Raw genomic sequence first — 14,844 nt, forward strand, 5'->3', positions numbered from 1 at the left:
CTGGACAATTATACTACCAAATTGATACCCAATTTTGCTTTCCATTTTCATAATTACACAAAATATTTAATGATTCTAAAGTCAAATTTACAAAATAGGTGCATTCACAGATACCTAACTTTTCTCCCTATTACCTTCACTTGTTTATCTACTTTTCAATGTAGTAATTTTTAAATTTTTAGCCTTTATTTTATATTGAATATAAAAATATTTATACTAATGTAAGGAAATATCTATTTGTATTTTAGGTTTACTATAGGAAAACATAATTGATGAACTATGTTCATATAAGAAAATATGTCTATGAATATATTTTTATTACTTCCTTTCTTAGACGGATAGTTTTATACTATCATGTTTTTTTTCACCTTGTTTTTCTATTTAACGATATGTTCCAGAAGTTATTTCCTCCAAGGGCCTACTGGCAATCCTTATTCCTTTTCCTGATAGCATAGCAGTCCATTTGCAATTGTGGCATGGTTTTATTGCTCACCATCAATGAACACTGGAGAAAATTCCAGTCTTTTGTTATAAATGTGCTACACTAAATACCTGTTTCTTTTCATATTTTTGACAGAGGATTTTTGGATATGGTCCCAGAAGAGACATGGGTAGGTCAAAGTGTACATGTCTATACAATTTTGCTAACACAATTTTGCTAGACGTGACCGAATTTCCACCCGTGGCGGTTGTACTACTTTGCATCCCTGTCAGCAATATTTGAGAGTTCCTGTTTCCCCAAATGTGCCACAAAGCCTGTTGCTAGAGTTCTTAATTTTTGATAATTCCACCTACTTTTTCTTTTTGAGACACAGTCTTGCTCTGTTGCCTAGGCTAGAGTTGCAGTGGCACCATCGTGGCTCACTGCAGCCTCTGACTCCTGGGTTCCAGTGATTTTCTTGCCTCAGCCTCCTGAGTAGCTGAGATTACAGGCATGCATCACCATGCCCAGCTAATTTTTGTATTTTCATTAGAGATGGGGTTTCATATTGGCCAGCCTGGTCTCAAACTCCTGACCTCATATGATCTGTCCACCTCCACTTCCCGAAGTGCTGGAATTACACACATGAGCCACCAAGTACAGCCTTCAACAACATATTGTCTTTCTTTTCTAATGAGTGACTTTGAGCATCTTTTCCTAGAATTAAAAGCTCCATTATATGTTTTTTCTCAGTGATTCATTTCTTCAAAGCTCCCTCCATTGTTATTTATTGTCAAAACATGTCATTTGATACAGTTCTTGTGCACAGCTTGCATGTCTGCCCATAGGCAAAGGTGAGTGGAAGAGACAGTGAGTGTTTTAGGTAGAGGACTGCCATGAACACCAGTGTTAAAGCAGGGCAGCCTGAGATGTGATTGGAAAGCTTCTCCACTGGACTGTCATGAAGGGCTTTCCACATTCCTTCATGTGGAAGCTGAGCAAACAGTGTCCCTGCAATCTACCCTCTGCAACTCCTCCAACTTCAAGTTCTTTATCAACTTCATCTTCTTATACTCCAGTGTCATCTATGTAGTCACTGTTAAAAATACAGGTGCGGAGGAGGGACCTGTTTCTAATTCACAGGGGGCCATCAAGGCCAGCCATGGCCCTAGAATCCTTCCCTCTGTTTCATCTGAAAAACTCACCAGCTGATTTCAGCCTCCCAGATTGGTATACCCTAATTATAGAGGAAAAACCCAAGCTTGGCAGGGATTGCTGGCAAGATGTCCCAATAGGAACAGCTCGGTGTACAGCTCCCAGCATGAGTAAGACAGAAGACAGGTAATCTCCACATTTCCAACTGAGTGGTTCCTGAAACACCAGCAAGACAGAACTGCTCCTTCCCCCCAAAAAGGGGGCTGAAGCCAGGGAGCCAAGTGATCTGGCTTAGCAGGTCCCACCCCATGAAGACCAGCAAGCTAAGATCCACTGACTTGAAATTCTCGCAGCCAGCACAGCACTCTGAGCTCTATCTGGGATGTTCAAGCTCAGTGTGGGGAGGGGCATCCACCATTGCTGAGGCTCCATAGGCGGTTTTAACCTCCCCTGTGTAAACAAAGTCCCCAGGAAGTTTACACTGTGACTGGGCGGAGCCCATGGCAGCTCAGCAAGGCCTCTGTAGTCAGAGTGTGTCACTAGAGTCCCTCCTTACTAGGCATCTCTGAAAAAAGGGAGCAGCCCATCAGGTACTTACAAATGAAGCCCCCACCTTCCAGTGACAGAGCACCTGGGAAAAGGTGATTGTGGGTACAGCTTCAGCAGATTTAAATGTCCCTGCCTGGCAGCTCTGAAGGGACCAGATTTCTCAGCACAGCATTTGAGCTCTGATAAGGAACAGACTGCCTCCACAAGTGGTTCTCTGATGCCTGTGTATCCTGACTGAGAGACATCTCCCAGCAGTGGCTGACAGACACCTCATACAGGAAAGCTCTGGCTGGCATCTGGCGGGTACCCTTCTGTGATGAAGCTACAAGAGGAAGGAACAGGCAGCAATCTCTGCTATTCTGCAGCCCCCACTGGTGATTCCCAGGCAAACAGGGTCTGGAGTTGACCTCCAGCAAACTCCAGCAGACCTGCAGCAGAGGGGCCTGACTGCTGGAAGGAAAATTAACAAACAGAAAGAAATAGTTTCAACAGCAACAGAAGGGATATCCACTCAGAGACCCCATCCAAAGGTCACCGACTTCAAGGATCACAAGTAGATAAATCCACAAACATGGGAAGAAACCAGCATAGAAAGGCTGAAAACTCCAAAAATCGGAACGCTTCTTCTCCTCCAAGGTTTCACAACTCCTCACCAGCAAGAGAACAAAACTGGACAAAGATGGAGTTTCACAAATTGACAGAAGCAGGCTTCAGAAAGTGAATAATAACAAACTTCTTCAAGCTAAAGAAGCATGTTCTAACCCAGTCCAAGGAAGGTAAGCACCTTGAAAAAAGATTAGACAAAATATTAGCTAGAATAACCAGTGTAGAGAAGAAAATGAATGACCTGACGGAGCTGAAAAATACAGCACAAGAACTTCGTGAAGTATACACAAGTTTCAATAGCCAAATCAATGAAGCAGAAGAAAATATGTCAGAGATTGAAGATCAACTCAATGAAATAAAGTGAGAAGGCAAGATTACAGAAACAAGAGTGAAAAGAAATGAACAAGCCTCCAAGAAATTTGAAATTATGTGAAAAGACCTAATGTACATTTGATTGGTGTACCTGAATGTGATGGGGAGAATGAAATTGGGAAAACACTCTTCAGGATATTATTCAGGAGAATTTCCCCAGCCTAGCAAGGTAGGCCAACATTCAAATTCAGGAAATACAGAGAACACCACAAAGATACTCCTTGAGAAGAGCAACCCCAAGACACATAATTGTCAGATCCACCAAGGCTGAAAATTAGAAAAAAAATCCTAAGGGCAGCCAGAGAGAAAGGTTGGGTTACCCACAAAGGGAAACCCATCAGACTCAGACTCACAATGGATCTCTCAGCAAAAACCGTACAAGCCAGAAGAGAGTAGGGGCCAATATTCAACATCCTTAAAGAAAAGAATTTTCAACCCAGAATTTCACATCCAGTGAAACTAAGTTTCATAAGCAAAGGAGAAATAAAATCCTTTATGGACAAGCACTTGCTGAGAGATTATCACCAGCAGGCCTGCCGTATAAGAGCTCCTGAAGGAAGCACTAAACATGAAAAGGAACAACCAGTACCAGCCACTAAAAATCATACCAAATTGTAAAGATCATCAACACTATGAAGAAACTGCATTGACTAATGGGCAAAACAACCAGCTAGCATCAAAATGGCAGAAGCAAATTCACATGTAATAGTATTAACCTTAAATGTAAATGCAATACATGCCCCAATTAAAAGACACAGACTGGATACAGAGTTGGATACAGAGTTAAGACCCATCAGTGTGCTGTATTCAGGAGACCCATCTCATGTGCAAAGACACACATAGGCTCAAAATAAAAGGATGGAGGATGATTTACCAAGCAAATGGAAAGCAAAAAACTGCAGGGGCTGCAATCCTAGTCTTTGATAAAAGACTTTAAGTGAACAAAGATCAAAAGAGACAAAGAAGGGCATTATGTAATGGTAAAGGGATCAATACAACAAGAAGAGCAAACTATCTTAAACATATATGCACCCAATATGAGCACCAAATACATAAAACAAGTTCTAAATATCCTACAAAGAGACTTAGTCTCCCACACAATAATAGTGGGAGACCTTAACACCCCACTGTCAATATGAGACACATCAATGAGACAGAAAATTAACAAGGATATTCTAAACTTGAACTCAAATCTGGAACAAGTGGACCTAATAAACATATACAGTACTCTCCACCCCAAATTCACAGAATATACATTCTTCTCAGCACCATATTGCACTTACTCTAAAACTGACCACATAATTGGAAATAAATCACTCCTCAGCAAATGCAAAGGAGCAGAAACCAGTCTCTCAGATAACAATGCCATTAAGTTAGAACTCAGGATTAAGTAACTCACCTAAAACCGCACAACTGCATGGAAACTGAACAACCTGCTCTTCAGTGACTACTGATAAATAATGAAATGAAGGCAGAAATAAAGATGTTCTTTGAAACCAATGAGAATGAAGATACAACGTATCAGAATCTCTGGGACACATTTAAAGCAGTGTGTAGAGGGAAATTTATAGCACTAAATGCCCACAAGAGAAAAAAATGAGAGATCTAAATTCAACACCCTAATGTCATGATTAAAAGGACTAGAGGAGCAAGATCAAACAAATTCAAGAGCAAGCAGAAAACAAGAAATAACTAAGACCAGAGAAGAACTGAAAGAGACAGAGACACAAAAAACCCTTCAAAAAAAAATATCAAGGAATCTAGGAGCTATTTTTTTTTAAGATCAACAAAAGAGATAGCCTGCTAGCCAGACTAATAAATACAAATAGAAGAATCAGATAGATGCAATAAAAAATGATAAAGCCAAGGGAAATACAAACTACCACCAGAGAATACTATGAACACCTCTATGTATGTAGGCCAGAAAATCTAGAAGAAATGGATAAATGGATAAATTCCTGAACACTTACAACCTCTCAAGACTAACCCAGGAAGAAGTTGAATCCCAGAATAGACCAAACGCAAGTTTTGAGATTGCGGCAGCAAGTACCAGCCTACCAACCAAAAAAAGTCGAGGTCCAGATGGCTTTACAGCTGAATTCTACCACATGTACAAAGAGGAGCTGGTACCATTCCTTATGAAACTATTTCAAACAATACAAAAAGAGTGAATTCTCCCTAACTCATTTTATGAGACCAACATCATCCTGACACCAAAACCTGGCAGAGACACAACTACAAAAAAAAATTCACTTTCGGAGGCCGAGGTGGGTGGATCACAAGGTGAAGAGATCCAGACCATCCTGGTCAACAAGGTGAAACTCCCTCTTTACTAAAAATACAAAAATTAGCTGGGCATGGTGGTGCACACCTGAAGTCCCACCTACTTGGGAGGCTGAGGCAGGAGAATTGCTTGAACCCAGGAGGTGGAGGTTGCAGTAAGCCAACATCATGCCATTGCATTCCAGCCTGGGTAACAAGAGCGAAACTCCATCTCAAAAAAAATTCAGGCCAATGTCCATGATAAACATTGATGTGAAAATCCTCAACAAATTACCGGCAAACCGAATCCAACAGCACATCAGAAAGCTTATGCATCACAATCGAGTCAGTTTCATACATACACAAATCTATAAATGTAATCCATCACATAAATAGAACCAAAGACAAAAACCACATGATTGCATCAATAGATGCAGAGAAGGCCTCTGACAAAATTCAACAGTCCTTTACGCTAAAAACTCTCAATAAAGTAGGTATCGATAGAACGTATCTCAAAATAATAAGCGCTATTTATGACAAACCAACACCCAATATCATACTGAATGGTCAAAAACTGGAAGCATTCCCTTTGAAATCTGGCACTAGACAAGGATGCCCTCTCTCACCACTCCTATTCAACATAGTATTGGAAGTTCCAGCCAGAGCAATGAGACAAGTAAAATAAATAAAGAGTATTCAATTAGGAAAGGAGGAAGTCAAATTGTCTCTATTTGCAGACAACATGATGGTATATTTAGAAGACTCCATCATTTCAGCCCCAAAACTTCTTAAGCCGATAAACAACTTCAGCAAAGTCTCAGGATATAAAATCAATGTGCAAAAATTATAAGCATTCCTATAGACCAATAACAGACAAATGGAGAACCAAATCATAAGTGAACTCCCATTCATAATTGCTACAAAGAGAATAAAATACCTAGGAATATCACTTACTGGGGATGTGAAGGACCTCTTCATGGAGAACTCTGGACCACTGCTCAAGAAAATAAGAGAGGACACAAACAGATGGAAAAACATTCCATGCTCATGGTTATGAAGAATCAATATCATGAAAATGGGTGTGTGTGGGGGGGGGGGCACGCTACTCAAGAGACTTTCTAATCCTTGGGCATAGGAAGCAGGAATGAACACTATGTTTAAACCCATGAAGCATCTAACACATAATTATTCATTGTGCTAATCATGCTGCCGATTAGTCCTTAGAATTTATTCATCGTTTAACTGAAAGCCTGTGCCCAAGAGTATCTCTTTCCCCACTCATCCTTCAGCACCTGGAAATGACCATTCTATGCTCTTTTTCTAAGTTAAACATTTTTAGGTTCCTCATGTTTGTGATATCACCCAATATTTGTCTTTCTGTGCCTGGCTTATTTCATTTAGCACAATGCCCTCTAAGTTCATCTATGTTTCTGCAAATAATTGAAATTTGCTAAAGGTAATCAACTTTTATTTTTCTTAGCATGCACACAGACACACACACAGATTATGTCAGATGATGATATGCTAATTCACTTGAGTTGGGATCATTACACAATATATACTTATAGCAAATTACCATATTGTATACTTGAAATATTTACAACTGTTTGTCAATTATACTTCAGTAAAGCTGGGAAAAATTAAAGGACACATAAAAAATGAACAATATTCTGCCAAACCTAGGAGGAAAGAATTTATTCCTCATTGAAAATTTGCCACAAAGGGAAGATAAAGTGGAGATAAAATAAGAGATTTTTTCAAAAAGAATACAAGTAAAAATTGTTTTGAAAATTCTATCACTTAAGAGTATAAATCCATATTTTGTTTTTTCAAAACAGAAATGCCCTGTGTTTTGTTCAAGTTGCAACCTATATGTTCCTCAATTATCAGGTTTTATTTGTTTTTCTGCTAATTAATCTGCACAAGACACCTAGAAGTCAAGTATGACTACTTTAATCTACCCTCTCAGTGTGTCTCGGGGTTCTTGGTTCAATTTGTGACTTTATTTGCAGTTTTTGGAAAACGCTGAGGGGCCTTTGGAAAGACTGTAAGTACCAGTGGGTAAACAAAGACATCACAAGCCCTCATCCTGCCATGCTTCCCTCCCAGTGCTCACTAACACAATGACACTGGCCACATTAATTCCTAACATGGATTCTGAATGACCTGGGTATCACATGGATAAACTTACTGATCTCTGATGTTTTTATTAAAGCCATATTTCATAAAATGTGTAAACATAGTATTACAGGGAGAGAAAACCAACCAGTTTCCTGGTATTTTGTATTATTTTGCATAGCACTGTAAGGAAATTAACTGGCCACTTGCAATACTGTAAGGCACTCCCTGAAGTGAACCGCCACTATTTGCAGTCTCTGTCCAGGCCCCTAGCCGTGCACTCCACATCTGGTTCATTTTAAAGTGTGTTGTGCATGTTAGCATAGGATGAGTGAGCAAGAACCACAGCTTACTGAAATATTAGAGCTCTAAGGTGCCTCTGAATTGCCCAGTTATCTACAAGTCTTTACTACTAGAGAGGCAACCAGGAAATTGAGTTAATATTTATTACTCGATCCCATTACTCAAATGACCTTTAGCACAAATGTGGACTCCAGAGCTAAATCCATAGAAAATCAAAATTCAGGATTGACTTGGTTTTACCACGACTATGATTTGTATGTTTATACATGCAATATACATAGGCCTAATATAGATCAGAGCTAAAACTCAAGTGGCAATCAGTGGACACAGTAGGAAAGAATTGCTAGCAAATTTGCACGTGTGGTTTTGATTATAATTTCTATTTCCAAAGATAATTGTTTCCTTAAATGATATTCACAGTGACTTAACATAGCTATAACTTTTTTTTTAGTAAAAATGTTAGAATTTCTGTAAGTATATTTGAAAGTATGAAATTTTAAATACTAAGGTCAGTATTTTTTAGTGTTAATACTGCTATTTGTGATAACTTATTTATAATAAATGTTGATAATGGACTTGTAAATAAAACCAGACATATATATTTTTAAATTTTTTTCCAATGTGGTCAAATACCAGCATGAAAAAGTTTGTATCATAATTTATTTAGACAGATTCCATATAACTGGGAAAAAATAAATTTCTAATATTATAATGGCAAAGATAGAGAAACATAGTATTTCATAAATTATATAAATTAGTACAACCTTTATGCAGGACAGTTTGAGACTGTTTCAAATGCTTTAACTCTGGAAATACTTTCTCAGCAATTTTTAAAAAATACAGCTTAAAATGATAAACAGTGGGAAAGAAGGTTTCAGATGCATAAGAATTAATAATAGCCATTTTGTTGGATATTTTTAAAAACATTTTTCTGATGTGAATTTTTAGACTATTACAAACATCCTTAAAGAAGCCTCAACATGTCCTGGATTTAGAATTGCTAAGTTGATAGCTGTCCCCATATTTAAGACTTTTAAAAATATGCTATCTTACCCTTCATAATTTGTTGTGTCCAGTTACACCCCTGCCAGCAGTTATAAAATCTATTTTCCAAAACGGCTAATGGTCACCTTCATTTTGGAAGTTTTACAACCATATCTATCCTTTCCTCTAAGATTTGCATTTAAGGGTTATCTTCTGGTGTATAAGCTACAAAGTTATTCTGCCTGGTTGAGTGTTTAACAGGTAAGGTATCCTGTCTCCTAATTATGTTTTAATAAAACAGGATTAGGATAGAGAAGAATTAATAGTAGCCTAATATACTATGCTAAAAATGTGAACACAACATAAATATATACCAGCATGGATTTGCTAAATACACATACACACACACACACACACACACACACACACACACACACACACAGACTGTATATTAGTAAGATTTTTTCTGGTAGATTGTTTATAGCCTTTTTATACATTTTTTTGTTCTCTAATTAAAAAATGTACATGCATTATGTTTTTAATCAGAAAAAGAAAGGTCTTCCACTATGAAAAATAGTATCATCTGAAATTCTTTTAGGTAACTATTTCAGACAGTATATAATTGGTGGGTTTTCATTTAAATTGTAATTCAAGAAATACTTGAGCTTGTCATTGTGGATTGCCAAAGGAATACTCAGAGACAGGAACATTTATAAAGGAAATGAGTATAAGGGAGTCAGACTCCATAAGGACTGGATCACCACATTAAAAAAAAATACAATCAGAAATGAAAGGAGAAAAAAGCAAATATACCAAGGTTGCCAAGTAACATTTGTCTATTCAAGGCAAAAACAACAGTTTTCTAACACTATTACATTTACCAATGTCAATACATATATTCAGATGTCAGCACAGCAAAGATCAAAACTATAAATGCTTTTTTAAAGGAGTTCAGATGCGTGGGAATGAGTGAAGCTTTTATTATGTGAGGTCCATACCAAGTCAGGATGCACCTGCTATACCTGGCTTATCTCAGGAACAAAGCCTGTGGTCTACCTACGGTTTGTGAGGGTCTTAGTCATATTGGAAGTGGTACCAGTATCATTTTTTTGCCTCTATATTTCCCTCTCCTAGTCAATATCCTGCCATCAAATGTGGATTTGGCCACATAAGCCGCTAATAAATTTTCTGACTTTTGTGTCATTAATTTGGTGGTGTTTAAAAATAGTTTATGTATGTAGGTATCATAAGAGATGTTGATTAATACTTATTTGTATAATAAACAAAAGTAGGAATATATGATTTAAACTGAAACATTAGTTTCTGACTGGAAGTTTAAAAAGACCCAGGGTTTGTAAATTACTTTGATGTGTCGGAAGTATCTTATGGGCCTTATTATCTCTGTTGAGATTAAAAAACAAGAACCATCTTAGAAACCTCTTGAGGTTACACCTGCCGTACATCTAAGCTCATAGAATGTCCTTCCTGTTTATTTTCTGGGCTAGCAGGTAATGACATTTTTTATCTTCTTAAGTAAATTTCATAAGCCTAGAGCTAGTATCAGACTTTGTAGATACCATTTTTACATGTGAAGCATATTGCTTATTTCTTAATAGCAAGTATGTACAACCTAGTTAAATGAGCTTTTGGGCTTGCTTATATTTTATTAATCACATGTACCCAACTTTATATTCTGATAGGAAAGAGAATAAATTGTTACAGGTTACACTCAATCGGGTTTTGTCTCAGTTGAACCTCCAGGAATGACTAAAAAAGGAAGACTCAGAGACAGTTAAAACATCACTGCCAGCAAGAGGGACAGACTTCTCAAAGACTGAAAGCCTCCATTACCAACTAAAAAAAAAAAAAAAGTATTTAAAGAAAACAAAAAGTGGAATTCCCAAGGTTTTAAAATTTATATTAGACTGTTCATAGTGGAAAAACAGCAACTATATTACATGATGATTACAGCTGACTTAATGGGAAATATCCAAAGGTTTATTATTTGTGGGAATAGAGCCAGTCAATGTGACTCTTTTATTTTTGGTTTATCTCAGAGTTCTCAGAGTGCAACATGTTTTTAAACTTTTTTTCCTAACCATGATGTGTGAAGTGTTTAGTAATATTAGAAACAGGGTGAAGTATCAGTCTTTTCTTCTAGAGTAAAAAATGATTGCCGTGAGTTCCTTAAATACATTATATGTATCTTAGAGACGGCAAGTAGACTTTAAGCACAAATCACACACACTTTTCTCCATTTACACTGCAGGGAACATTTTTCTATCTCAGTACTAACCATGTAATCTCCTGAAATGTACCTTCCTGCTAGGCATGAAAGATGCCTTTCAAACCTCCCAGGATTTATGCCGAACTCAATTGTTAGTTGAGGTAAGTCACGGCACTAAGAAAAAAAAAAAAAAAAAAGAGGTTTATTCCCTGCTCCCTTTAGAGAAAATCTGCCCAAAGAACAGTCCTCCTTTATTTTTGTTGCCTTAGCTGATGTACACAGTAAACAACACAGTGCGGTGGTGAAGAAAACCAAGTGCATAGGAGATGGCTGGGTTTTCCCCTGGGAGAAGCCCTGGGAGGGTCTGGCTCTGCCTTCAGGGGGTCTTGCCTTGCCTTGGCCAGTGCCACAGAGGCTAAGGAACCCTCTCACATGTGTCAATGTGACCCCAGCACATGGTCAGTAAACAACTTAATATGTTGAGATAGATCATATCCTTTTAAATTTCAGTTATAACTTTGGAGGAAACATGAACCTGTCACCTAGATATTAGCTTTATATACAGCACATTTTTTTTCCTTAATAAAACAAAGTTTACTTTTTAAAAAGATTTCTAAGTAGCTGTTCGTTTGTCCTTTTAATTTTGCTTCCATGGGGAAAAAAATGATGAGTAAATTTCTTGAAGGCTGATGGCCCACATAAAGAGAAACCTAGACAGACATTTTAAAGCACCTCTATTATCTTACTTCTTTATTTAAATGGATATTAAAGATTATATACAGTGTAGGTCTGTCCTTTGAGCAGTCTCCTTTCTGACAAAATTAAGTTTCAGAATATGATATACCATTAAGAGGACTTCTTATGATTAGGAGTTTTTAAATTTAAAGGTTACTAATGTAGACTATACTGTTTCAGCTTCTTGAACCCTCCATTCTGGCCAGTTGTTTTATATCCAGGTCCTTCTTAAATTTGTCACCTGGTTTGTTTTTTGGTATGTCTTAGGTATCTGAATGTCAGTATCAAAGCTGATTTAAGTCTTTCTCTTCCAAGAAACCATTGCTAACTGCTCTGCCCAAGTCTGGCTTCTTCATTTAAGACTCATTTGAGCATCTACTATGTACTGAGAATTGTGTATTGTGCAAGGCATAAGGAAATATATAGACATGTCTCTGATTTCATGAAGCTCATGGTATATGAGGCATGATAACCTACAATTCTCAATAAAATGTCAGATAGGAAATGAAAGATGGAAGTCTCCATTGATACACTGAAACTCAGATTTTTTTTTTTTTTTTAAGACTGTCTTGCTCTATCGCTCAGCCTAAAGTGCAGTGGCACTACCTCTGCTCACTGCAGCCTCCACCTCTCAGGTTCAAGCAATTCTCCTGCCTCAGCCTCCTGAGTAGCTGGGACTATAGGCACATGCTGCCACACCTGGCTAATTTTTGTCCTTTTAATAGAGACAGGGTTTCACCATGTTGGCTAGGGTGGTCTCGATCTCCTGACCTCATCATGTATCTGCCTCAGTCTCCCAAAGTGTTGGGATTATAGGCATGAGCCACTGTGCTTGGCTTAAACTCAGATTTTTTTAAAAAAGTTCATCAATATCTTCATGTGAGCCCATGCAGATCTTGATCTTGTGAGATGCTCTTGGGCGAAAGGAATACAAAATGGCAAGCAAAATGCGAGGCAGAGGTCTTGAGGGTTAAGCATTTTTGTCTTCCTGGTAAATCTTCCTGTGTCTGAGTTTGATCCTCCCCTCAAGCCTCCAGCAGGTATGTTCTTAAATAAGACAACTTGATCTATCCCATTCTGGTTTATTTCATCTGATGAGCAGATTATCCAGAAACCCAAAATGATTAACTCAGCCTCTGTCCAATTCTACTTTTGGTCACTTGTAGTAAATACTCAATCTTCAAAGGTTTTTTCAGTGTTCATGCCGTTTCCTCTGGGGTGATCCAAGTTCTGAACGTCATAAAACAGAGCTGGTGTGTTTTACCCCCTCTCCATTTCTGGCTCTCAACCTTTATCTGGGTTCTATCTGCTGATGTGGAGTTGGGCATTCTGTAAGCAACTTCTACTAATAGCAGATGGTCTTGCTCTACTGCCTTTGGTTGCAAGGTCCCCGTGCTCTATGGTGGTGTTCCAACTCGATTTCCCTTTCAGTCCATAACATGCTTAGCCCTTCTGTGTCTTTCTGGGGTCCCAGTAACACTGGATGATTTTTTCTCTATTACAGAGAAGCAAGCAGGACATTATATTGCCATTTCAGGTTGATCAGCCCAAGAAACTTCCTTAGCCATTGCCACATTTCCCCTGGATACCCTGTTGGAGGTGGAACCATGCCTTTTCTGGAAGTCTCTCTGCTGCCACTGACACCCCATGCCCAAAGAAGGAGATAAGGCCCTTCCCTGCTATTCTTGAATTCTAGAGTAGAAACCAGCACACTCTGCATTTAGAACGATTACCCTATTCCCTCTCTCTGACTCTAGGTCTCCCACTGAGTGCCATGGAGGGCTTTCACCAATGTAGAGAAACTTGTCTAACTTATCATTTGTTTGGTTCATTCATTTGGATTTAACAAGTTACTTTGTTCCAGTTTGCTAGGCCATAGAGGCCCTAAGAAAACCCATTCCTCCCTTGACAAAGCTTAAGTATTTGCAAATAAGTGCTCATCTCGGATTGTTATCTATGTCTTGTGTCAATTTATTCTCTTGACAACAAAGAACTGAAAAAGATCCCCGACTAGTAAACGGGAGAGGAGAAATGAATGCATTTGTAAACCATAAATAAAGCCCTTTGAAAGAGGCTCACTGAGGTAAATATTAGTGTCACTACATCTAAGGAGCAGCTGTAGGAGGGGGTGAATAAAACTACAGGGGCTTCAGAGGGCAGGGCAAATTTCATACTTGGAGGCAAAGGAACAAATCAAGGACACTAGTCCTCAAGAGAACACTAAATTATCCCCCAAATGTAATACTTTTCAGGCCGTGCAAAATGATAAAGCATGTTTCATAAACACCTCACTGCAGTGATCACTAACCTTCATATGCTAATTTTCTATAAATAGCAAAACCTACTACATTCTAAAGAACTTTGAAAATGTTAGCCTTTGGCTTGGATTATGGCTGCAACATGGCCAAAGATCTCTGAAACTTTTGCACTTTTTGAATAAATAACGTAGAATGAATTGGCAGTCAAGAAAAAAAAAAAAAAGTTGCAAAATTAGATAAAGCAGTCCTCAGAGCTCATGCTAGAATTCCATGCTGTGGATTCATACCATTGCATTGCTCTTTCTACCCCTCCCCGCTAGCTATTAGCTGAGGAATTAACAATTTAGACCCCAGAGCTAATTGGAATCAATACTTAATGTTTCTTTTCATCTTTCCAAATTAATTGTAAAATGATGTATGTTCACGTTGATGCCAGAGTATATAGATTTCTATCTAAAATTTACCTCCAGGGGCAACTTTTCAACAAGAAGTCAGCTGGGTGTAGTTTGTCATGTCATCCCTTTCCTCATCCACCCTTCTTAGTTTTCTCCCCTCAAAATTGTGTATCAACGGCAATGTTAATATCAGGGCTATGAATTAGATGTACTTGAGGTAAAGAGGGCAGCTTGGAGACGTGTGCTAGCGAGCACCTGGAGGTCAACAGGAAGTTGAAGGCCATGTGTGCAGAGGGAAGACACCTGCCTTGACAAGGAGCTGCAGTTCCAAGCTGCATCTTTCTCTGGCAGTGTTAGCTGAGGAGCTTCCCTCAAATCACCAAAAGGCAAGAGATCAAGTGTGAACTGAAGTCAATGGCTTTGGTTCTATCCCCTTGGTGAGGCCTGTGGCTTCCAAGC

Source organism: Saimiri boliviensis, chromosome 5, assembly GCF_048565385.1.
Source record: "Saimiri boliviensis isolate mSaiBol1 chromosome 5, mSaiBol1.pri, whole genome shotgun sequence".
Taxonomy (NCBI): Eukaryota; Metazoa; Chordata; class Mammalia; order Primates; family Cebidae; genus Saimiri; species Saimiri boliviensis.